Consider the following 26784-nt stretch of genomic DNA (forward strand, 5'->3'; position numbering starts at 1 on the left):
TTGAATTGACCTCTCAGCCAGTGGGTTGCTGATCTTTCAGTCATCTAGCCCCATGCATCCCACTGGAATGGGGTTAGCTGATGCTTTCTGTCTTTTTCATAGCATGACAGAAAATAGTGTAGAACTGTACCTAAGGGAAGGTGTCTGCTTGCTTCAGGTTCCGAACAGTACGTTGTGCCTTATTATGCTGTAACCAAATGAACTTTTATTTTTAACAAATCCTCTTTTAGAGACTAACAGAATCCTCGCCCAGCCTCTAAATTTGGCACTGACTTGACTTACACATGGCACACTACCTCGCTTTTCTGACTATTCGAGCACTTGATGAGGCATTAATAAGCTTCAAACTCCTACTCTGACATTTCAGAAAATGAGATTTCTGCTGCATCGGAGTAGTCAGGGACTGAGCTGACTGACACTGATTCATCTGGTACTAATGGGTGTTTATTTGCAAATGGTGTGTATTTTCCCACAAGGTTCAGCTGTAGAACAATCCACAGCATAAAATGAGCTTGCAGGAGCATTGAGTCAGAAATCCTGCTATTCAGCTGTCCCCCTCGAACAGATCTTCAACAGGAGAAGCAATGCACTACAACTGGAGGCCACTTTAGATGTCACATGGCTCCTCATGATTGCCCAGCTCAACATCCACTGCTTCCTAGCTATCTCACTGTGCTATGTATGGTCTTGTGCCCAGTCTTGATCCCAGTCTGTCTCGTGCCCAAGCTTGTGATGCTACAGATGGACTAGCTTGTGGTATTTTTAAGTGTGGGGGATTGTGTAATTAGTCACTCTTGCAGAATCTGTAAACTAATGAGGCCAAAGAATGCATAATGCTCTCTGAGCATTTGTAAGCAGCAAATTTGCTACTGTCAAAATTCTTTACAAATTACTAGCCATCACCTGTAGCTCTCAGTAGCTAATGTTATGGGCAAGCACCCTAGAAATAGCTGCAGATGTTACCATAATTGGAGCAACTAGTATTCTACAGAGCCCTTGTATATGCTGGGAATTTTAGCCGTAGCTTCTTCTGGGGCAAACCCTTGGTGTAGAAAGGCTAAGATGCTGTAGGCCACAATTTGCGTCAGAGGCAGTTTACCCCTACTTGAAACTGACATAAGCTTACTCTGGTGCTAATAAGTGGTTTATAGCCTCTCTATGGCCATGTCTACACTACCTGCCGGATTGGCGGGTAGTGATCAATCTATTGGGGATCGATTTATTGCGTCTAGTGTAGACGCGATAAATCAATCCGCACTCGCTCTGCCGTCGACTCCAGAACTCCACCACGGCGAGAGGTGGAAGCGGAGTCGACGGGGGAACGGCAGCTGTTGATCCCACGCTGTGAGGACGTGAAGTAAGGGATTTTAAGTCGATCTAAGATACGTCGACCTCAGCTACGCTATTCTTGTAGCTGAAGTTGCGTATCTTAGATCGATCTGCCGCTCCCCCCCCCCCCAAGTGTAGACCAGGCCTACATAAGAGAGCTGTACCAGTGTAAACCCAACTGTTGCTGTCCTTCACTGAGTGTAACAAAGGTAAATCCCCAGTATAGATAAGGCTGGAATTTCTGATCTTTTATTTGCCTAGAATTACTGAATGGGAAGAGGAGGGGGAGGTGCTCAAGCCTTTTTAATATAGGTTTCAGAGTAACAGCCGTGTTAGTCTGTATTCGCAAAAAGAAAAGGAGTACTTGTGGCACCTTAGAGACTAACCAATTTATTTGAGCATGAGCTTTCGATGAAGTGAGCTGTAGCTCATGAAAGCTCATGCTCAAATAAATTGGTTAGTCTCTAAGGTGCCACAAGTACTCCTTTTCTTTTTAATATAGTAACTTCTCTGCAGCTGGTGGTCTGGTGCATTTAGAATCTCTTTAAAGTATGGTTGAAAGGAGGCAGTTGGTGCATAGGGCACCTTTAGTCTAAATATCTGTTACAAGTGACAATTTGTTTTTGCAGAAAACTGAAGAGGAGGATTAAAAGCAGCCTTGTTAACCCTTCCAGGCTGGCCATTGAACTGTTGGCCTGGAACTAGTAGTAACTTCCCGTGTTAGATGCCTTGAACTCTTTCGGGAGTTGAGCTGTGGATCTGATAATTGTGCTCAAAACCAATGTTCAAACCCAGAATATTTCTATGGGGAATGAAACATAGCTCACTTTTTCTTAGGAGGTTATGGAAGGATTTTCCTACTTGTAGTGTGGCAAGGGGAAACTGACCTTGCACAGAGGGAGCTTCAGGGGCTGTTTCGCCCATTAGTGGCAAAATTGAAGGATGTTTACATTTGATGACAAAACACTAGGGGTCAGAACAGACACATCTCATTACTACTGATTTTTGTAACTTGCCTTGTATTTCTGGCTAGGGCTTCCTTCCTTCTTGACAAATAAAAACACCAATATTCCTATCATTGGAGTTTAACCATTATTCCAGATTGAAAATTTTGTTTGCTGTGAGGCCATTATTCTCTTCCTACCATGCTGGGGAGCAGTTTCCTAGTGACCTGATCATCTGCCTTCATATTGTCAGTTCCATTCCATGGAAGCTGCTTGTCTGTTGTTAGAGCAATTACATTCTCCAGCAGAGAATTAGTTTTACTTCATTTACTTTAATGCTGGGCTGCTACGCACTTAATGTCTGTGGAATATTGAAATCCCTTGTGTGAGCATGGTGAAGGAGGGGGGTGAATGGATGCATGCACTAAATATATTTTGATTGTGTTTTAAGTCTTCAGTGACTAATCCCACCTGGCTTCTCATCCTAGCTTTCTGCGTCTCCTTTTACCTTTTCTACAAGCTAGTTGTGTAAGAGAAAGGAATGGTATCTGGGGCATTCACATTACATCCCCTCCATCACAATTACCCACACTTTAAATTACAGCACGTGTTTCTATCCTAAATTAGGTGTTGACACAATGTGGAAGCAGGGAGGAGCTACAGCATCCTGATGCGTTATCTGTCATCCCAGGCAAAGAATTTAACTAATCTTAAACGATTCCCTGAAAGATCATCAGTGTGTCTGAGTAATACTTAAACTTAATTGAAGGTTACCCCTTGCTGTGACCTATTCTGTTCTTTCAGGTAAAACCCTTTTGCTCTTTTAATCCAGAATTACCCTAAACTACCATACGCATAGCATCCTTTTTCTCCTTTTAACCTTTCTCCTCCACCCTTCTTGTAATTGTAATTAAAATCATTGGATGAGCCCAAAGGCCTGATCCTGTGAGATGCCAAGTACCCTCCTCCCACACTGACCTTAGCGGGAGTTGAAGGCACTCAGTGCTCCCACAGGATTTTGCATCAAGTTTGGATGCTGAACCCTATAGTTCATAACCCACAACAGTTACAGCACTTTGTAAATGGTCAGAATACAGCATTCCCTGAAAAGACTTAAGTAGCTTTTTGTATGAACTTGCTCCTTCAGGATTCTGATATCTGAATGAGTCTGATTTAGGAGAATAGCTTCATGGATTAAGATTAGATTTTCAAAAGCACCTAGTGGATTTAGAAGCATGTCCCAGTGGATTTTTTTAAATCTTCCCCTCAGCTCTGCCACGCACTTGTTGTCTGCGGGTGTATTAAATATGAATCTCAGATGATGTATTTTCTTATTTCTCTGAACCTTTTGCTGCAAAAACAAAACCTCACGTGCAGTGGAGAGAGGTTTGTATACAGGGCACTGATTCCTCCAGGCCGGGGGAGTAGGCAGTGCGACTCACTAGCCTCAGCTGCTCAGCTGACAAATGTAGGCAAAGTTTGACAAACAGCCCACTCTGAGTGGAATGTGTGGCAGTTTTACTCTGAAGTTGAACAGGATGGTGACTTTATAGAGGGGGTGGATAAAGTGGGAGGGTGGAGGAAGGGAGCAAGACACTGAAGACTTATGCATGTTCTTCCTGATGGTTTTTAGCCCTAGAAATACTTAATGTCAAAATAGCTGTCAGCCACCTCCAATGCACCTATATACAGGATCTTTTCAAAACACACAGTCTGCCCCTTTGCTGACCCTTTGTTTTAATTTTAATGTTGCAGACATTGGACGTTCAAGGTATAATCTAGTTAAGACTCAAATTGAGGTGAAATGTGAATGCCCATTTTTGCATCCAGTCTAAAATTGCAGTGTTATGATTGGTTCCTGTGCAGTTACTTACTTTTTTTTAAATGATGGCTCCTTTGTGTATTGTTGCTTCTGCAAGCTGCTGACCATAATCTCCACTCGGTACCGACAAGACGGCGCACCCCTAAGCTTTCACACATTCATAATTATTCTTATTTTGAAAAGATGGCTGTTCTCCAGAGACTGTTATGTAATGCTTTGTGACGGAGCAAATAACCACGGAGGCTGCCCTGCTTTTATCTCTAAATATAAAGGAATCCTTTCTTTCTGAGATGAACTACTGCTGCTAACAACTGTGCACTTCTCATTCTAGCATTCTATAAGCATGTCAGATATTCTTAATCATGGTTACAGTAGTGCCTATGGATCAAGCATGATCAGGGCCAGCTTGTGCTAGGTACTGGGTAGAGCAATACACAGTCCCTACCCTGAAGAGCTCACTGTCTAAAGCTGTTTAAAAACACATGTTGAAGAGACCAGCTGATATTGCATTGTCTTCTCTAAACCAGTTCTAGTTAAAACAAGTGCAATCTGAATCTTATGAATAAACTTTCTTCAGTAGGACACTGCTAAGATTAGCCTGTTTGCAGGGTCCAAAATAATGTTTTATAAGCAGATACTTTCCCTAAACAGATGTCTTTTTAATCACTAAACATCAACGACCCACCCTACAGCAATAAACTACTGTGCAGCCAATAGAGAGGAAATTGTTTTAGTACAGTTTCCAATTACTATAGAAACAAAGTTCTTTGTTTTGAACTGTGGTAGGAAAAATACCTTAAATGTCCCTAAATTAAATTCAAGCTTTCTCTGCTCTGGGGACTATTTTCAGAACTAATTATGCTATTTGTGCTGTAGATACCAACACTGATTCTAGCTTACTTTTGGGAACAAAACAGTGGCATAGCGGAGTCCATGTGCTTTGGGAGTTAAGCAATTCTGTTGTCAAGATCACATTTTTTTAATGTAAGGGATCTGTTGCATGAAACCAGTGGCCACACAGACAAAGACTAAAGTCATCTGTATGTTCACAGCAAAACTCCTTGAACGGATGTAAATAACTTGTGAATTTCTCAGTAATAATCTCCTATGGCACCATTTAGCAACCTCAGATTTTCTGGCCTATTGAAAAAACGCCACTAACAAGTCAACATGGTCCATACTCTGGAATCGGATACGGGTACCTGTGGCAAATTAAGGTGCAGCAGTATTCTGAGTGGTGACACACTGCTTGTCTGAGTGGTTGCTCTTTCTCCTGCTGTTCTTCTTCATTTTCCCAGGATGAATAAGAAAAAAGTCTGTCCTGGAATGACTCAGTGTAAGTCATTACTGCATTATGACACTAGTGGGGTGAACTTTAGATCTGCGTCCACGAGGCTATCCCCAGACTCATTCTGGAGATCAGAAAGGGTTAAAAGAGAGGGAGGAAATGAGTCTTAACTCCTGTTTTAACTAATTATTGAAATTTGAGGCACCGAGAATCAGTTTTCTGAGTAAAACATGATTGCTAGAAATTGCACTTCTGGTTTAGTTAAATCCTGTCTTTTTTGTATGCTTAAATTAAGTTCTGCAGACAGTCGGGAGCCAGTTGCAAAACAAGTCTCTAACAGGTAGTTAATGTCCTATAGTAAAATGAAATGTATGGAAAAGCTTGGTGTTAAATCAAGTATTTATGCTGTAAATGTGCTGCTCTGGCTTGCTCAGTTTGAATAGAAATAGTCACCTGTGAGTACAAGTTGGAGAAATCTCTGGAGGGGGACAGACCAGCATGAGGACCAAAATCATCCTGCCTAATTTTAACACACTAAACCAGGAGTCTCAACAAAGCTGCCACTGTATTGTGTAGACGCAGAAGGGGATGTGGGATTTGTTGTCTCTTTTGTTCAGTGGCTACCCCCTGGGGGTCTCAAAGTGGAATTCAGAAGAACCTGTACATAATGATAACTTGCAGTGTGTTCAATGTCTGTTTAACTTAGCATGTGACAGTTCAGTCCTTTGCAGTGTTACCTTTTTATTTAACCTTACAAACACACTGGTTTGCCTTATTACTCAAGTGTGTGAGTCAGTTTTGTCCTTTCACTCAAGTGAAAAGTGGTGCTTTGCTTTTGCTCTTCCTCCTCCTCCTCCTCCTCGCTGAGCCTATAGAACTGAGGACAAGAACAGTAAACTGAACTCACTGTGTGGGTAGTGATATGCTGTAGGAGGGTTCCCCAACCCCAGAGCCTCAGCAGTGATGCAGCCCACTGACGTAGTTTTTCCTGCATCAGAGTGACTGTTGCCTAGGTGCCTCACTGAGCCTGCCTTTTTTTGTTTTAATGTTCAAGTACAGAGCTGTGAAAAGCCCACATGCTTTTTTACACTCTAAAGCAGTGTTGGCTAAATGCCTGAAAAACATTCTCTAGCAGTTGTGGGAAAAATTCCATTAATTTTTACAAATCTTTTTGTTCCCCTCTCCACCCTTCTCTTCAGAGATTTACAGTAGTTCTCCAGAGAACTGAAACCTCATCTCACTGGCAGAGGCTGAGCAATCTTGATCAACTAACTTCAGTGCTACAAATTAACTTTGACACTGAACCACACAGAAATTAAACATATATCTGGCTGTTTTTACCTATTGTAATACATTTTCCTCATCTCCAACCACTCTCAACTAGCTGAATTGTTGAACGTGTATCCTCAAGAAATGAACAGGGGCTCTTCCTTGAAACTGGACTGCAGAGGGTTTTACAATATTGAGTACTAGCACATGTACCTGACACTGCTGGCTGTGTTTCTCATATGCTTGTGCATCAGGTTTTAAGATGTAAGCTGCAATAGGGTGGGTGGGATTATAGTGTCAAAATTATTTTAAAGTTCCTGAGAAAATGCTGGACTGTCCATATCTTGTATTCTTGTAACAGCCGGTATTGATTGTATTTTCCATCAGCTGTAAGAACAAAGAGTTCATTACACTAGTTGAAATCAACTTGGCAGATGGCAGTAGTACTTCAGTTGTAAAAATGCACTGGTAACTTTTTGCATTGTAATTTGCTCTCCCGGATGATAAAAATTCCATAGCCAATGATCATGCTCATTTCTCTTGGAATATTACAGAGCTAGGTGAATTCTGGGGAAGTTCGTGCCTTCCTCAGCAATTTACCCAACACTGGTTGCTCTTAGACACTGTTGTAGTAGATAGACCATTGGTTGTCTTCAGTTTGTCACTTTAGCAACACTGTGACAATTGCAACATTCTGTTCCATGGGATAGAAACCTGTCTGTTTTGCTCTTTTTTTAACAAGTTAAATTAGAACTTCAAATTTCAAGAGTGCAAATTGGGGATTAAAGGGACATGGCCAGGTCAAATTTGGTCTCAAACTTTTTTCTTTTGAAATTAGGTGGGGTTTTTTGCAAAGCCTACAGCCAATAGAAATCTTTCCATAACACGTTTTATATTGAAAAGGTTTTTTAAGTGACACTTGTGCCGTGTGTACGACCTAAACTTTACAGAATTCAGCTAGTGCATGAGACTGTGCAGCTCAGATGAAACTGACCAGTCAGTTAGATTTTCCTAATTTAAAAAAGAGACCGGTAAAAATGATGGAAAGATAAATTAGATGCTTTAATGTAAGATGCACATATAAGGATGTACGAGAATGCATGGAGTATTAAACTTGCTCCTGCACCTACTGAACCTGTAGCAGGATGGCAAGCTAAGGTTTTCTGACATAAGTTCATAAGGTTCAGTAATACAGGTGTGTTTCTGACATGTATTTTGTGTAAATGATTTGAGTAAACGGGTAAAATTCCATTAAACCCTTCTAAGGCCACCCTTTTCCTAGGTCATGACAAGTGAGCTGATCGTGGGACATGAATTTCCTGTTGCCCTCATTGCCCCCATTACTCTCTGTGATAAAACAGCATGCCAGAAAATCAGGTGGTTTCCTGTCACTTGTTCCGTTTTCGGTTAATTTGCTTGATAGGGAGGTTATGGTTTTCCAGCTTTCAGCTTGCTTCAGGTCCTCTGCTCCTCCTTTTTTAACACTAGAGCCCAAAGTTGGAAGTACACAAAGCTTTTTAGCTTGTAAAGGTGTCTGACACAGTCAATGTTGACAAGTGGAAATTTCTGGTTTAAAAGTTTTGCTTAGAAGTTATAGTACAGTCTCATTAAGCATCTTTAATGCCATGCAAAGCCAACCTGAGTTTGCTTAAATATCTTACTCGGAGCTGTGGGTAAATAAACTTGATTCATTCTTCTCCCCCTTGTGTTTTTAAAACTATGAAGCAGAATACATTTTTAAAAAGACTGACTCCTTAAAGAATGCTGGTTATGTGAAAAATGTACAGTACTACAGAGCCATGCTGGTGACGTCCTTTATCTGCCCCCTTATCCCTGCCAACATGTAGTGCCTCAGGCATAGGCCCTGCTGCATGCCCAAATACCTTCTTGCCCTTGGATGTCTCATTGCGGCCTTCAGCTTTGGTCATCACTTCTATCATTTTGACTTTCAGCCCCTGGCTAGAAAGTGATTTACTGAATTGACCCTTCTTCATGGAAGTTTTAGTTTGTGTCGTCAGATACCATTAGGCTTCTATAACCTCAGGGACTTCCAGTATCTGATGTTGCAGACTGCAACATTTTGCAACATTCTGAGTTCCATTGTGAAGGGTGTAAGTGCGCACTAGATGCTAACGAGTGTTATCTTGAAATGATCACGCAGAACTAATGTCCAATGTTTTTTCTTTCAGGAATAATCCAGGAACAGTGAGGAAAGGTATGTACACACTGGCCATTTTGAGCCCTTTTCTTAAAAACTATGTAACTAAAATTGGCATGCCGTTCCATGGCATACAGCTCTGTCTGATAGGAATGGTTTCTGGTCTGTAGTACTGCTCAGCGTTAACAACTCTGATAGTTCAAACAGAACTGAACCTTAAACTGACCATATCATTAGACCTATAGGACAAGGCTTCGCTGAATTGGTCTGTGCCCCATACACAGCTCTCTTCAAAAGAGGTCTTGAAAGGACTATTCTTAAAAAGCAGAGCAGGTTACTGCTGAGTGGTCCTGCCTCACATGTAAACTGCATGGATCAGCTATTTTCCTCCTCCTGCAACAGGAAAGGGAGGAAGCTCACTGGCGCCCTGCTCTTGCTTGTGGCACATAATGTACATTGTGGGCCTGGGTCTAAATTTATTTGGCTCATATTTTATATTGCAGGGTATCTGCTTTCCTCTTATCTCCCTTCACATCCATAGCACCCCGGATGTGGCACTTCTGAGCCTTTATGACCAAGCTGTCTCTTATCTCCTTTCCGTCAAGTTACCTTTGTGGTTATGCCTGCTGAATTGCAAAAGATCCATATTGCACAAAATCTCTTATTGGCCACAGGCTGGCTAAATTCTTGTAGAAATCTTTAGAATTCATTAGGTTGCGGTAAGAAGTTGTGCAGGATGAGCAGTGCACACTGAAATAGCTTTTTTAGATCTTGCCAAATTCCCAGACATTGCAGTACATGCCAGAAAGCATAAATATAAGTAGTAGTGTGTCCTTGCCTGAAATACTGTGTGGGTATCTGATCTCCCTGCCTCAAAAAGAATACAGAAGAGCATTAGGGTTGAATAAGAAGAATGATTAGAGGCATGGGAAAGCTCCATATGAAAAGAGAAGACTGGGATTCGGTGGGGATAGTACACGATAGGTATACAAAATGAAGAAACGTAGAAAGTGCAAATAGGGGCTCCTAATTATCCTCTCCCACAAATTCACAAACAAGGAGATGTTCAAGAATGCTGAATGACCACAAACTTAAAACGAATGAAAGGAACTCGTTTTCTACACCACGCACTTCACCTGAAGAACTTGCTGCCCCTGGCTGTCACTGAAGCCAAGAGCATAGTACAGGGGAGGGCAAACTATGGCCCACAGGCCGGATCTGGCTCATCAGGGCTTTCAATCCGGCCTGTGGGATTGCCAGCCCTATGGTGCAGTGGGGCTAAGGCAGGCTCCCTGCCTGCCCTGGCCCCATGCCACTCCCGGAAGTGGCCAGCACCACGTCCCTGTGGCCCCTGGGGGGGTGGGGGCAGAGGGCTCCATGCACTGCCCTCACCTGCAGGCACCGCTCCCCCCCTTGCAGTTCCCATTGGCCGGGAACGGGCAACTGCGGTCAATGGGAGCTTCGGGGGTGGTACCCACAGGTGAGGGCAGCGCGCGGCAGAGCCGCTTGCCCCACCCCAAGGAGCCACTGCCAGACATGCTGGCCACTTCCAGGAGCAGTACAGGATCAGGGCAGGTAGGGAACCTGCCTTAGCCCTCCTGTGCACCTCTGCCACCCAGGAGCTGCTCGAGGTAAGCGGCGCCAGGCCACACCCCAACCCCCTGCCCTGAGCCCCCTCCTGCACCCTGCACTCCCTCCCATACCCAAGCCCCTGCCCCAGCCCTACATTCATGGCCCTGCATATAATTTACCCACCCAAATGTGGCCCTCAGGCCAAGAAGTTTGCCCATCCATAGCATAGTAGATTCAGAAAAAGATCTGACAAGAACGTATGCAGTCCCTTTGGAAAAAAGAAAAGAGATTTCAGAAAGGATAAATACACTCTTGTGTGTCAGCTCTTAAACCAATATTAAATTACAAGGATCAGTAAGAAACCTTCCCGCCCCACGCCGCAAAAGCAGGTTATAAATCTTTCTTCCCTTCTACTTCTGAAGCACTGAAACATCTGGTACTGATAATTTTTATTTGATAAGCCACTAGCTTGCTGTGTATGGCAGTTTCCGTAGTTCTGTGTTCCACAGGCCATCGTGTAATTATGACGGGAAAGGCTGGTGGTGTAAGCCAGTGCTCTGTACTACATGTGGTCCACACTGTGGAAGAATTTGAGAGTTCCTGTCCTAGGTGTCTTTGGAAGGTGGCACTAAGTTTAAAGTGCTCTACATACCAGAACTCTGACTCCTATTAGTGAAACCTAAAAACATCCTTGTCTTCCATTAGCAAACCAACCGACGTGAAAACACAAGCACTTCTCTTGCTCGGACTCTGTCATTAACACTGTAAGCATGCTAGCATACAGCATTCTCTGTGGCACAAAGCACAGAATTCTAATGGGATTGGTATTCCTGGCTCATGTAAATATGCCATTCAGAATATTCCTGGGTGTGATTTCGCATAAGGTTGTCCCCTAATAATTGATTTCTACACCTTGAAGTGCACGCTTTTTTTTTTTTTTTGGCTGGGCTTAGTTGCTAGAATTAGTGTTTTGTTTTTTTTAAAAAAAAAAAAAAGACCAATATGTTTGTATTTATACTTGAATAAAGCTTACATTTCTCTCAGGACAATTGCCAGACTTCAAAATATAAACCATTGCCCTGATGGGGCAATCTATAAACCACAGTACAAAGAAGTGACTCTCCAACTTCGAATCAGGTTTATTGTGAAATCTAAAGAATTGGCGTTCCAAGTGCGGAACAGGGATGAGTAGAAACAGCATGATCAGTCATTTCCCTGTCTTAGAATGAATGATAGAGGCACTGAAACCCTTGAGAGAGGATGGAACAGGACAGAAAAAGTAAATTACAAATACACTCAGTTTTCTACTACGAAGTGAATGAATGTGGATTGGTGATTGTAGGTTGCCCATCTTTAAATACTGATCATCCTTTGTATAAGATGTATTCTGTACATTTTTCAGTATCTTTTTTTAGCCATTCATTCATTATTTACAATTTCTGAAAATACATCTTCCACTGTGGTGTCCTGAAATGTGCCTGATCTCTTCAAGCCAACAAAGGGGCAGGTATCATGCCTTTATCATGATTTGCATATTTTGCTCAAACAGCAGAGGCATTTTATAAAGAAATAAGCTTCCTTAATCAACACAATATTGAATACATGAAAATTGGAACTTCCTTCCTTATTCCTAACAGGCAGGGCAAAGATCAAAAGAAAAGCTAACTTGCTTAAGGCTTTTTTAACCAGATTTTCCTTGCATTTTACGTTCACATTTGTAACATAATAAGATTGACATCCACCTCCAGAGATGTAGAGAAGTTCAATTATATATAAATAGTTTACAAAAATGCATCTTGCGTAGGAGGCCTGGTTAAAATTCAAACTGAAAAACCTTCTAGTAGTACATCCAAATGTGCACTCATCTGGGAATATCCCTAGATAAGCACAGGATTCTGTGTGCACTGGGTGGTTACCCTACACTTGTACCAGTCTAAAGTGTCTGTTTTTGAAACTGAGGGCATTGATCATGATGTGAAACATACTCCCTGCAAACTGGATCAAGGTAACAATGCTATAAATGTGAGCCTGCAGCCTTGGAATTGGACCATTGTGACAGGTTTTACTTAAACTGGAAGTGATTGCAACACAAATATAATGCAGAATTAATTGTTTTGCCTCAAGCCAGTCACTTGCTAGGCAAAGTAGGATCTACATTTGGTGGGTTTGTAGTAACTTTTTAAGAGAGCTATTTTAAATTTTTGGAACACATTTAAGTCTACATCAGTCTGTTCTTATGTAAACTTTCTTTGGAGTTGAGGCAGTGGGACATAATTATTTTCAGCAGATTTAAGGATGGGTAGGCAGAGTCCAAGGGTAACTTAGCTAAATTTGAAAATTGTTTCTTACTAAGGTAGCATGTGAATTTAAAGTGAAATAGATTGATTGTGGAATAAATGTTTACACATGGGGTTAATCAGAAACAGTGAATCTGAAACAACTCCATGTTTAGACAAGCTTGTATTAATTAACTCATTTGCAGCTGATCAGTCTTATTTGTACTGAAAGGCTCACCTTTCCAAGGCGGAGGGCAGTCCTTTTTCTGGTAGTTTAACACTGAGTCTTCACTAGAAACCGTACTGTGGCACTGGGTTGTGACACTGACATGAGGTCATGCGTCACTGTTTCTTACCAAGGGCTAGACACATTGGTTGCCGTGACACTTACAGATGCCTAGACTGGATGCCTAGATTTTCTACAGTGGTTGTCACGTGAGTATGTATATTTGAGAGATACAGGTTTCCCAGAAAAGGTGTAGGAGGCTTGAAGTGTTTTGGTTCAAGGTGGATAAAAATCTGTTTAAATCAATCCGTGAGTTTTATTTGAATCAGATATTTTTTATTTAAATGAGAATAAAAAAAAAGTAAACCTGTTTAAAACTCAATTTGAAATTATGACAGCGCTGTTAAGGCCTAAATGTACTTCAACAAAATAATGTAAATGTGCTGCATCAGTGAGCCCTCCTAAAATAGCAGGTTTCAGGGTAGCAGCCGTGTTAGTCTGTATCCGCAAAAAGAACAGGAGGACTTGTAGCACCTTAGAGACGAACCGATTTATTTGAGCATAAGCTTTCATGAGCTTCATCGAAGTGAGCTGTAGCTCACAAAAGCTTATCCTCAAATAAATTTGTTAGTCTCTAAGGTGCCACAAGTCCTCCTTTTCTTTTTTCTGCTAAAATAAGTTAGTGTGCTGCTCCTCTATACAGAATATGTGCTTGGGGGGCATCATTAACTTTTGAGGTCAACTCAAGCATTGTAAACAATGTCACAATGTCACATACTGCATTAAGCATCTATAGCTTCAGTTGTTAAAATGGAGTGAATGCTGGTATTAACATTTTTTCAAACTTAAGTACTTTGAGTTTCTGAAGTGCAGAAAAGCTTTTATCTTAATTACTTTTGGCTGCATTCAGCTAATGGGTGTGGAGAGAATACTTCCTTCACTTGGACTAATTCATTCAAAGTTAAGAAACCGAGTGGGACTTGAAGCAGGAGAGCTCGTTTTCCCTCTTCAAATCTAGGAATTAAAATCAGGGGCGAGAGGAAGAGGTCTACTAATTCTAAGATCTTGAAGGACATTGGGGCCAGATTTTCAAAGGCACTTGAAGATGCAGAATAGGGACCTAGTGGGTTTTATAAAGTACCTATACTTAAGCGCTTTTAAAAATCCCACTAGGCCTCTATCTGCAGCTTTAGGCACTTAAATACCTTTGAAAATCTGACCCCATGGGGAACAGAAACAATCTTCAGTTCACTTACTAAAGTTAATATTTCTTTTCTTTAAATACAAGACATGTTTTGATAAACTTTTTATGTATTCTGCACACTTAAAATAGATTTCTTTAACTAAATAATACAATTTTAAAAGGCCTGTTTTTGTACATTTTAATGGAATTCCAATTTCCATCCAAAAGCAACTTGACACAAATCCCAAGTAAAATAATCTACGAAATAAGAAATGTATCATTTACTATTTACTAACATAATGTAAAAATTAAGAATCTGAATAAATGTATTAAGCTACATAAGAATAGCCATGCTGGGTCAGACCAGTGGTCCATCTAGCCCAGTACCCAGTCTCCTGGCAGTGGCTAATGCCAGATGCTTCAAAAGGAATGAACAGAAAGAACAGGGCAGTAGTCAAGTGATCTATCACCTGTCCCAGCATCTGGCAGTTAGAGGCTTAGAGAGACAGAGCATGGGTTTGCATCCCTGACCATCTTAGTTAAGTCATTGGTGGGCCTATTCTCCATGAACTTACCTAATTCTTTTTTGAATCCAGATATAGTTTTGGCCTTCACAACATCCCCTGGCAATGAGTTCCACAGGTTGACTGTGTGTTGTGCGATGGAAATATTTTTTTGTTTGTTTTAAACCTGCTGCCTATTAATTTCATTGGGTAACCTCTGATTCTGGTGTTATATGAAGGGGTAAATAACACTTCCTTATTTGCTGTCTTCACACCAGTCAAGATTTTACAGATATCTATCATATTCCCCCTTAGTTGTGTCTCTTCCTGCTGAGACGTCCTCATATGGAAGCTCTTCCATACCCTTAATCATTTTTGTTGCCCTTCTCTGTACCTTTTCCATTTCTAAAATCTTTTTTGAGATGGGGCAACAAGAACTGCACGCAGTATTCAAGGTGTGGCCATAACATTGATTTATATAGTGGTACTATGATATTTTCTGTTTTATCTATCCCTTTCCTACCTGATTCCTAACAACGTTAGCTTTTTTGTTTGCTGCTGAATATTGAGCGGATGTTTTCAGAGAACTATCCATGACGACTCCAAGATCTTTCTTGACTAATAACAGCTAATTTAAAGCCCATTATTTTGTATGTAGAGTTGGGATTATGTTTTCCAGTATACAATACTTTGCAGTAAAATGGCAGATGGAATTCAGTCATCTAGTTTTGTGAGATTCCTTTGTAACTCTTAGTTAAGTCCAAAGCAGACTGGAATCTCGAGTAATTTTGTATCATCTGCAAACTTTCCCACCTCTTTCTTCATCCCTTTTTGCAGATCATTTATGAATATGTTTAACAAAACTGATCCCAGTACAGATTCCGAGGGGATGCTGCTATTTACATCTCTCCATTCTGAAACTGACCATTTATTGCTACCTCTCGTTTCCTGTCTTTTAACGAGATACTGATCCGTGAGAGGACCTTCCCTCTTATCCCATGACTACATAGTTTGCTTAATAGCCTTTGGTGAGGGACCTAGTCAAGGCTTTCTGACAGTCCAAGTACACTCTATCCACTGACAGGTTTCAGAGTAACAGCCGTGTTAGTCTGTATTCGCAAAAAGAAAAGGAGTCCTTGTGGCACCTTAGAGACTAACCAATTTATTTGAGCATGAGCTTTCGTGAGCTACAGCTCACTTCATCAGATGCTCATGCTCAAATAAATTGGTTAGTCTCTAAGGTGCCACAAGGACTCCTTTTCTTTCTATCCACTGAATCATCTTTGTCCACATATTTGTTGACCCTCCTCAAAGAATTCTAATAGACTGGTGAGGCATGATTTCCTTTTTTAAAAGCTGTGTTGACTCTTCCCCCAACAAATCTTGTTCATCTGTGTCTGATGATTCTGTTCTTTACTATAGTTCCAACCAGTTTGCCTGGTACTGAAGTTAGGCTCACTGGCCTGTAATTACCAGGATCGCCTCTGGAACCTTTTTGAAAAAAATTGGCATCACATTAGCTACCCTCCAGTCATCTGGTATAGATGGTGATTTAAGTGATAGGTTACATACCACAGCTAATAGTTCTACAATTTCATGTTTGAGTTCTTTCAGAACTCTTGGGTGAATACCATGTTCCTGGTGACCTATTCCAGGCATATAATTGATAAATGTATCAATTTATTCCAGGCATATAATTGCATAAATAAATGTGTATAGGCGGTGTCGGCAAAAAATACCAAATTTAGCTGGTTGCAAATAAAACATGTTTTAATGACAGGTTTCAGAGTAGCAACTGTGTTAGTCTGTATTTGCAAAAAGAAAAGGAGGACTTGTGGCACCTTAGAGACTAACAATTTTTTTTAATGGTACTGACCAATGGGAATGAGTCTTTATTTAGGAGAATTAAAATGATTTTTTTTATTTAAATCAGTAAACAGAAAACTGATTTAAATAATTTGATTTCAATCTACCCTGCTTTAGACACCCTAGTTATTCCTTTATCTTCTCTCTCACTCTCTTCCCCTCCCCCACCTTTTTTCTCTTTCTACCTGAAACTGAGCATTCACCTGAGTTAGATGCAATGCTTGGAAATAAGGAAATAGTGCTAATCTAGAGCATCCTATTAAGTGCTTTCAGGTTAGGTTGTGCGGGGGAGGAAATTGGGGGTGGGAGGGGGAATGAGGTCTGTTTGTTTCCAGGATAACATCCTGCTGGCCTTTTTATCATGCTGCTGCTGGCAGCTGTTCTATATCTAGTGCTGTATGAAACGTCTCATTTGTGACATGCACTTCTGTATATACAGATAAATTGCTGAAGTCTAAGGCACAGTGTATTATAAAAGCAAATCTCTAAAACTACTAGTTTATAGGTCAGATCAATATGACTGTTTCTTCATTTTTAGTTTTGTGGGACAAACTACTAAAACAGCATCTGTTACAACATACGTTGTCTAAACTGGGAGAAATTTGAATGGATTTATATTCTAGTCTGTACTAATCGTCTAAAACGTGTAGCTCTACAAAAATTGGTAATTGTATAACCTGTTGTGTAATTCGTCAGTTACTTTTCTTTTTTTGGTCTCCCTATCTTTCTAGCCTGGAACTCTTTCAAATTAGTAACAACTACCCAGTCCTTAGCTCAACTCCTGAACTTATTCCAAGCCAACGTGACTTGACTTCCTGTAAAAGAGACAAAAGAAAGCGACCTTCTGCTTCCTTTCCCTGCCTAACAGATTCCATGGCCCATGTGGGAGTCGCTCCTCAGTTGCAAATCCTCACATGATGTTGCAGTCATCAGCATTACCGAAAGACCCAGGCTTCCGTGAAAACATCTACACAGACACTGCAGTCACATGCTGGAGTGTAATTACTTTGATGGATGAAACAAGTGGAAAGTAGTCATCGAGTCAATCAAGCTGCATTTTAATCTGGTTTAGGGAACAAGTATCCTCATTTTTACTTGCATGCTGCTAACTTAATTAAGGGATCTTGGTTTCACTGCTAATCTATTTTGAGTCCCTTGTGGGCACCTCATTTTTGCCCTCTGCAGACATAGCCCTAATGAAAACAAGGTTAGTGTATGGAAAGGGAGTGAGAGCGATAGTCACAAGACTGCTCTCATACCAGTATGTTTTGTTTTATATAACGTGAACAAAGCCATTAGCGCTCACTGTCCTCATGTGATGTGACCACTACAAAAGGTCAAGCACATTTATAGTGAAATTACCAGGAGCTATCTATGCATGGGAGTGAAGCAATTTCAAAATATGAATGAGAAATCTTTTCTGCAGTCAATTTATGTTAGTAATTGAACCTGGCAGAGGAGTTAGCATGTGAAAGAGTTGTTTTATTCCGCTGGCAACTTATTGCCAGGCTTCTGGGGCATCTTGCTTAACCATTCATTGTAAACTTGCTTTTCCATTATTGAAGCAGTATTAATTGGGGCATGTCAAAACAATTTAGTGGCTAAGGCACTGGATTGGGACTCAGGAGACCTTGGGTTCTTTTCCCAGCTCTGCCACTGACCTGGTGGATGACCATGGCCAGGTCACTCCCCCTCCATGTCCCCACCCACCTTTTCTTTTTTCATTTAAATTGTAAGCTGCTGGGGGCAGGGACTGTCATTTTAGTATGTTTGTAGACTAGTGGGGCCCTGGTATCAGCTTGGACCTGTAGGCACTACCGGAACACAAATATTAAAAGAAATCTCTTGGAATCCCTGTCATATGATTAGAGGGAGATGCCAACCACTGCTTCTCCTTAAAGATATCATAGATACCATAAATCTCCAGCCACTTCCAAAGAAATAACATGCATAGGAACTTAAGTTTATAGGTGATCTGGTTTTTCAGTGTCGTTAATAAATGCACTTTCCTATGACATGGGCAATTACTGCTATTATTATTATTGCTGTACTACCTACAGGCCAATGAAGAATGGCATCCAGCTGCGCAAGGTGCAGTACAAACAGAGTAGTAGATGGTCCCTGTCCCAAAGAGCCTGCAGTCTAAACAAGACAGATGCTGGGTGGGGGAAAGGTAAAACACAATCTGAACTGCATCTTTAGGGTAGGTGCTGCTCTCCTTTGCTTGGCTTTACTTATACAAGCTTCACTTTTTTCCTTGTAAGATCTTAATTTTAATATAAGGGCTTCAGGAATGTTGTGTTGGCCTGGAGTGGAATCAACTGTAGGAGGCTTAAGCATGGATTAAGAGGGAAGTCAGATCTGCAAGGGTGAAAAGAGCACATAAAGGAACAAGAGCAGATGGATTGAAAAGGATATTTTAGTACATCTTGATTGCTGTTGCTGTGTGAACTTTACTCTAGTAGTGATTACTGCTGAGTGAGACTGAAACCTGATAAGCAAAGGTCACCTCGCAAAGATGGCATCACAAATGAAATATTTATAAGAAACTAGCATTAAGTCTTTCTTCCTTTCTTCTTCACTTGGTTCGGCTTAACGAGCAATAAAAGGTTATTAGCGCTACTCAAACATGTCACTGTGTGGCTCTGCCTCACTGTAGGTAATAGTCATTGGTGTGCAAAAGTGCCCATTCAGTCATCCTTTGTCTTCCTTTTTATTTAAGTCTGTAGCCGTTTTAACATGTTCTCCTGCAAAATGATGTTTCCTCTCTGGCATGCTGGGTGCCACTCCTCCATTCCTAGCTTCTTTTGGGCAGACAGCTCTTGAATTCATACTGGGGAAGGTGTTTAGGAATTTTACTGTGCTATAGGTTGGGCTTTTCAAAAGCATCCATGGGGAATTATGGATCCTACTTTTCCCAGTGTAGACAAGGCCCCAGTCTCTGGTTTATGGAGACTCTCTCTCTTGCCTTTGTAAAGCCCTGTCAGCTGCACAAGTCAGGGAAATAGGTTAGCAAAAGAAGTATTCAAATATGGTTTGTTAGAGGTGCTAACACAGTTTCTCTGTCAGTGTGCACAGAGCCTTAATGATTTCCAGAGCAGGCTGGTTGCTTAATTCTCTTGAATCACTGTCTTCCTAATTAAGAGCTTTAAATAGTACTCTGCCACCAGATGAGATGCTGAATCTACCAGGGATTGCAATTGTCTTGACACAGGGTCACTGAGGGATTCTCAGGGTTAGGTTAGAAAGTAGAAACTGCCTAACTCACTGCTCGAAGTAATATTAGTTGGTGTCCGGATGTCTTGCCCATGGCTTTGCAGTAATGTCTGGTATTTTACTTATTCTGTTTTGCAATATTTAGCTTTCTTTAGCAAACAGACTGTCTTGGTACCCTATTTTCAAGGACATGGTCACCTCAATTCATGCTGCATACATTGTCAATGGCACAGCAGTGTTCACAGAAAGAATATTGCTCTGGTATTCTCTTTTTTTTTTAATTGATTCTTATGGTTCCCTGAAGGTTAGTATGTTGCTCCTCTTGGAAATTGCTTGTCTAGAAATCTGCGAGAATTTCAGAGAATTTTTTGTGTGCTCACATATCCCCATCTTCTTTATTGTCTTTGCTTCACATAGATTGAAAAAGAGCTCGTGTCTACATGTCAAGGGGTGGGGGAGGGGGATGAGTGCACTCAAAGGGCACATGGGATATACGTGTAACCGTTCTGGCTTAAGCTAGAAGTCTCCATTAGTTGAGCAATTAGTCTTTTTTCTTAATGCCTTCTGATATGATTCTACCACCCTCTTAGTTTAGTTTCATGGCCTGTGAAACGAACACCTGAAAATATGGGAGTGTCCCGTGTTGCATATGAGGTCAATATTAAGGAGACAGTCCATGTATTTTAACTGAGCAATGCTGTGAACTTAAACAAGCACAGCTGTCATAGAAACAGTGTGTTGTATGAAGAGACTGTTCTTAAGTTTGAAATCAGTGCCCTTCTGGAGAAATCAGTGACATTTGCTCTATGTGCTCTTCTAGGAAACTCTTCTGAAGCAGTCGATTTTATCAAAAGGATTCCTGTTAGGGCAGTTAACTCATGAGATTAACTCAAAAAAATTGTGATTCATCGTTGTTTTAATCGCACTGTTAAATAATAGAATACCAATTGAAATTAAATATTTTTTGATGTTTTTCTACCTTTCATATCTATTGATTTCGATTACAACAAGGAATACAAAGTGCATAGTGTTCACTTTACATTTTTTATTACAAATATTTGCACTGTAAAAATGATAAGAGTATTTTTCAATAGTGCAATCTCTTTATCATGAAAGAGCAAATTACAAATGTAAATTTTTTGTTACATAACTGCACTCAAACAAAACAATGTAAAACTTTAGAGCCTAAAAGACCACTCAGTCCTACTTCTTGTTAAGCCAATTGCTAAGACAAGCAAGTTTGTTTACATTTACAGGAGATAATGCTGCCCGCTGCTTATTTACAATGTCACCTGAAAGTGAGAATAGCTGTTCTCATGGTACTTTTGTAGCCAGTATTGCAAAGTATTTACATGCCAGATATGCTAAACATTTGTATGCATCTTCATGCTTCGGCCACCATTCCGGAAGACGTTCTTCCATGCTGATGATGCTTGTTTAAAAAAAAAAAAAAAATGTTAGTTAAATTTGTGACTGAACTCCTTGGGGGAGAACTGTATGTCCCCTTCTCTGTTTTACCCGAGTTCTGCCATACATTTCATGTTCTAGCAGTCTCGGATGATGACCCAGCATATGTTGTTCATTTTTAAGAACACTTTAACTGCAGATTTGACAAAATGCAAAGAAGGTACCAATGTGAGATTTCTAAAGGTAGATACAGCACTCGACCCAAGATTTAAGAATCTGAAGTGCTGTCCAAAATCTGAGAGGGACAAGGTATGGAGCATGCTTTCAGAAGTCTTAAAGGAGCAACACTCTGATGTGGAAACTACAGAACCCAAACCACCAACAAAGAAAATCAACCTTCTGCTGGTGGCATCTGACTCAGATGATGATAACGAACATGCGTCAGTCCGCACTGTTTTGGATAGTTATCGAACATAACCAGTCAACGTCATGGAAGCATGTCCTTTGGAACGGTGATTGAAGCATGAAGGGACATATGAATCTTTAGCATATCTGGCACGTTAATATCTTGCCATGCTGGCTACAACAGTGCTATGTGAATGCCTGTTTTATTTTTGAATACAGGTTTTTTTGTACATAATTCTATATTTGTAAATTCAACTTTCATGATAGAGATTGCACTACAGTACTTGTAATGGGGGAATTGAAAAATACTATTTGTCTTTACAGTACAAATATTTGTAATTTTAAATCTAACGTGAGCACTGTACATTTTGTATTCTGTGTTGTAATTGAAATCAATATATTTGAAAATGTAGGAAACACCCAAAAATATTGAAATAAATGATATTCTATTGTTTAACGGTGCGATTAATCACACGATTAATCTTGATTAATTTTTTTAATGGCTTGACAGCCCTAATTCCTACATATACTATATATGCGCTCCTTAGTTTCTCATACAAACCTCCTTTCAACGAACTCAAAATCCCATAACATGGTAGTCTGGCCAGTGCCTAAACCTGGGGTTCTCAAACTGGGGGTCATGACCCCTCAGGGAGGTCACAACGTGGCTCCATGGGGCTGACAGCCCTGAGCCCCCATTAAAATTAAATTCTCCCCCATTTTTATTTTATGAGGGATGCTCACACTTAGAGGCTTGCTGTGTGAAAAGGGTCACCAATACAAAAAGTTTGAGAACCGCTGGTCTAAAAGGTGTGATATTAAAGATACAGCATCAAGGTTTCTGGACCTAAAATCTTGCTTGCTTTTTTTTTTTCTGGTTTTCTTGACCAGAAAAAACATGTACTTATTTGTTGGGGAGGGAAAATCCTTCCTTGTTCTTTTCTTAGTGAAGTCAATGCCACACGCATGAGAGCAGCTCACAAGAACAAAGTAACCACACATGATGTAAGGGAACAGCTCACATTGCAAACGTCCAAGGAGTTGTAATTAACAGGGGAGGTGGTGTTAATGGAAGGGGAAATTACCTTAATTATACTATGCAGAGGTGCCCAAACATTGCAGAGCACAGGGACACGTGGCACCTTTCCAGAGCCCCAAGGACAGCACCGTTTTTTTTCTAGCTCCCCTCTTCTGAATGGGAAGTGTCACACCCTGTATAAACCATACAGACAAAAAAGGAGGACTTGTGGCACCTTAGAGCTGATGCTCAAATAAATCGGTTAGTCTCTAAAGTGCCACAAGTCCTCCTTTCCTTTTGGAGGATACAGACTAACACGGCTGCTACTCTGAAACCTGTACAGATAGAGAACGTTGTGTCCTGGCTTTAGTTTGCTTCTCCCACTTCAGTTCTTTACATGCCTTTACTTTCTATCCTCTCTTCTCTCCTTCCCCATGTCTGCACTCTTTCCTATCCTGATCCATTCTTAATTCCATTTCTTCTTCTCCCCATCTTTTATTCCAGGCGGCCATCAGCTGCCATGCATGGCTTAAGGCTGAATGGGGCCTGAATCCAGCAAAAGAGCTCATAGCACAGCTGGCTCCATACCTTGTCAATGCTTCCTTCTCCCCGGGCCTCATGGCAGACCCAAAAGTGTCAAATGGTGGAGCTCATGGATCTTCCCTTAATCTACCCTGCCATCTACCAAATAGGAGGAGCAGCAGGGAGCATAGCATGCTGGGAAATGAAGTCCCAAAATCTCACAGGCCGTACTTCCTAGGCTAGCATTACCTTGGGTAGCAGAATATGAGCTGGAGACAGTTACTTACCAATGGTAATGTCCTTCCTCCATCATGTCAAACATATTAAAATCCATAACTGCAGTGCACAGTGGCATCAAAATCCCTGTGCCTACTCTTGTAGGAAGCATCAAATGCTAAGTGCTCACAATGTTCTGTTCTCCTTTTTTGGTCCTGTAAGTGATCGTCTTACTAAAGTAGGACAATAAGACACAAGAACATAATGGCTGAGCAGTGATGGGACAAGAATCGGTGACATTTGTTCAATGACTTTTGTAATATAACTTGAGGCTGAGCACTTAGACTGTTCTAATCAGGCACTGCAGTCTGTGAGATGAAGAAAAAGGACCCTTTCTATATGAGAAATCTAAGTCAAAGATTCTGAGAAAAGAAATATACTCCTGGTGGTTGTGTAAGTTTGACTGGTCAAAATGAAATCTACTTCTAAAAATAGAGGCTGTCAATATTAACTGTGAAACATTTGTCCTTTAGAATGTGAAGAAATGTGGGTGTCGCCAAATTAAATCATGTAATCTATGGGCAAATATACACTCCGCATTTAAATTCATAGAAACTTCTTTGTGTGAGAATTCAGCCACCGTTCAATGGTTCAGTAGAGATTGTCATATCAGACACTTGATTTCAACAAAAAGGATTTTGTCCTCTGCAGTTAGTCAGGTTTTCGTCCCACATTTCGTGTGAAGTGCATTCTGATGCATGCTCAGTGAAGAAGAGAGAAACACTCTGGGCTACTTGTCCCAGTAACAGCCTTTTGTTCTTTAACCCCCTGCAGTACTTGTGATGTAACTCCTAGAGGGGCCTGAGTGCATGGTCTGTTACTGCTGTCTCCCTCTTCCACTGACGTGGGTGAAAGTGCAGTTAGTCAGTGACTTTCAGAACAACACACACACTTCTGCATCTAACTTGCTCACCCTGACTCAAGAGATTTCTTTAACAGTCAGTATTGCAAATTCAACCCTGGTTCTTCAAACCAAACTGGTCTCATTCTGCCTCTCTCATTGTTACCAGTAATAAAGGCTCTCTAATGGGAATTTACCCATACACAAAGCTGTGAGCTAACAATAGAATTCAGCAGCTCATTCCTCCAAAACTGTAGTGGATCTGCAGCAAAACTTCGTATGCTTGGCAGTGCTGCTGGCAGACATGACCCAGACGCACATATAGCAGATATGATTAATAAGGAGGTGCCGTTTTTATAGTCACTTCTCTGACTACAGCTGCATTGTAAAGCAACAGAAAATGTTCTCATGAAGGGTCAGAGTTCAAACTTTAATATCTCTTGTATGAAACTGGAAAACTAGCTTTTCTGTGCTTGTGCCAGATTAAAGCAAATGCCAGTTCACATGGGCACATTAAATATTCTGTTCAATTGAAAGGTATTGGGAATTAATACCAAAAAGGCCCTTTTGGAAGACTGTCTGACTCCTAGGTACATCCGCCCACTATAGATATCTCTTAGTCTGGTAAAAATGTTGACATCAGATTACACTGATGTGCCCTGGATTGCTTGGCAGCGAAGGGCCATAGCTGCACATTCCAAGACAGACATCTCCTTGGATTCTTCCTGTGAAGCAGAACAGGGGAAGCAATTCCAGTAATTCTGATAGTTCTGGGTTGGCTGGTCCCAGCTCTGCACTTTAGAGTCTGCTTTTATCTGCTGCAACTGACAAACATTTTCCGAAGAAGCAGTAAATGAGAAACCCCACTTGGTGTTAAAATGGAGTAGAGAGAAAACAAAAGGAAAAAGTTTCTAGCTGCTATGATTGTGCAAACCATGTTGGCTGGTTTGGCCGGTCTGACCTTCCACATCACTGTACTCCTGGCAAGCACTCTGTCATTAGGAGCAAAGTGTTCAGACTTCGTATTTTAAATGTAGTGCTGTGGTCATAAACACTCCTTACGAACATACAACGTGCAAAGGATTATCTGTGACCAGCAGAAAACATGCTGTGATTTATACTCTTCTCCCCCCCCCCCAAAAAAAAAAAAAAAAAAAGTCCGTTTAGAGTTGGTGTAGCTGACTGTATATCAGGTTTGTCAAAGCACATGGAAGAAGTTCGTGTATGTTTGGTACTCATGTTCTTGGAGAACTTTTTTATGGGCGTGTACTTCACCAAGGCACATCCAAGGGCTTGTCAGTATTTTTCTTGTTTGCTTAGCATCAGCTGAATGCTGGTTCCCAATAATATGAAGCTTGACTGAGAACAATTGAGTCAAGCTGGTAGTTTATTTTGCCCTAAACTGAGACATAGGGCTTTTCATATGAAATAAATATTTGTCATAACATCAATTTTTGAAAACTTTTTGCTGGTAGATGTCTAAGCCAGAAGCCTTCTTGCACAAGTAATTGTAAAAGACTGAATCTGTGATGTCCAAACCTTTTTATAGTGGATTATGTTTATCTATCTAATCTGTGTACTGTATGGGATTGTCATGATTTTATAGAGGAGGCTGTTGCTTACATTTTTATTTTGGAAGCTGCAGAAAATGTGTTAAAGGGGGAAGACTCTACCCTGCACTGACTCTTTACTTACTAAAATATGTTCAATTGCACATCTCTGTGCACACTAGTCATGCGAAGGACAAGTCCCAGAGCAGGCTACCCTTAGCTCACTTATAGACAAAAACCTGAAAAAAGACATGTCTTGAACTGTGCCCTAAAGGTTAACAAGTTAAAGTGGTGCTGGACCAGATGTGGCAAACTCCTCTGTGAAGAGTATCTTGTCACCAAGCATCTGTTTGCCTAATCTTAAAACTGGTAGATGGCCAACTTCTGGGACAACTCAGAAATGATGACTTCCTGGTTCTTAACCACTTAAGTCTTTATAGATCAGTTTGTAGACTTGCCTACAAAGTAAATGGAAAATATTCTTGCAGTAAGAAGTATCTGGCTCTGATTTCAAGTGAAGGCAACCAGCAGTCACGTGGCTTGTTCTTAAGTTTATGGGACCTGTCTTTTATTAAATGGTTAAGCCTCCACAGTTCCCACTGACTTCAATTGTGGATCTGTGGGTACTTCTGCAGATCAGGCTCCTGGTACCTTGTCCAGAGGAACCAGCCCTCCTAGATGCTTTGGAGGGCAGTATGTAGACTGTACCTACAGCTATCCAGTACCACATAGGGACTTTGGTTCAGCACTGATCTAGAGGGAACACTGTTGCTTACTAAGCCACCAGTATTGATTCATGTAGCACCCTGGATATCTCTAATCTCGGTACTGACCAAGCCTAATACTGATTAGATTGGGATATCCTAATGGATCACCACTGAAAGCACAATAACTTCAGGCTAGTAGAGAACAAATAAGCTTTGGGGTACTACTAACATTTTACTGTAACAGAGTAGTTGGAAAAAACATGTTTTTGCTACTTTGAAGTCTTTCTGAGAGGGTCAGCTATCCTGGGATTTCAGTAACATTTCATCACAGCTATGCTCCTCCTGAATTGATACTTAGGCCAGAAATACCCTTACTCTGTTTTCTAGTACCTGTAGTGCAATATAA

At 40.9% G+C, this 26784-nt stretch overlaps 1 protein-coding gene across 19 annotated transcripts in view; it reads left to right on the forward strand.

Moving 5' to 3' along the window:
- Positions 1-26784, forward strand: part of GNG7 (G protein subunit gamma 7) — a 128830-nt gene that overhangs the window by 66636 nt on the left and 35410 nt on the right. For 17 of the 19 annotated variants that reach the window (XM_077841859.1, XM_077841868.1, XM_077841852.1 and 14 more), the window contains one exon: positions 8842-8867. The gene's annotated coding sequence lies outside the window, so the exon portion shown is untranslated. Of the gene's footprint in view, positions 1-7934; positions 8030-8841; positions 8868-26784 lie in introns of all 19 variants that reach the window. The other 2 variants (XM_077841857.1, XM_077841865.1) reach the window with 1 other exon arrangement.

The sequence above is a fragment of the Eretmochelys imbricata genome, chromosome 25, assembly GCF_965152235.1.
Source record: "Eretmochelys imbricata isolate rEreImb1 chromosome 25, rEreImb1.hap1, whole genome shotgun sequence".
NCBI classification, from domain to species: Eukaryota; Metazoa; Chordata; order Testudines; family Cheloniidae; genus Eretmochelys; species Eretmochelys imbricata.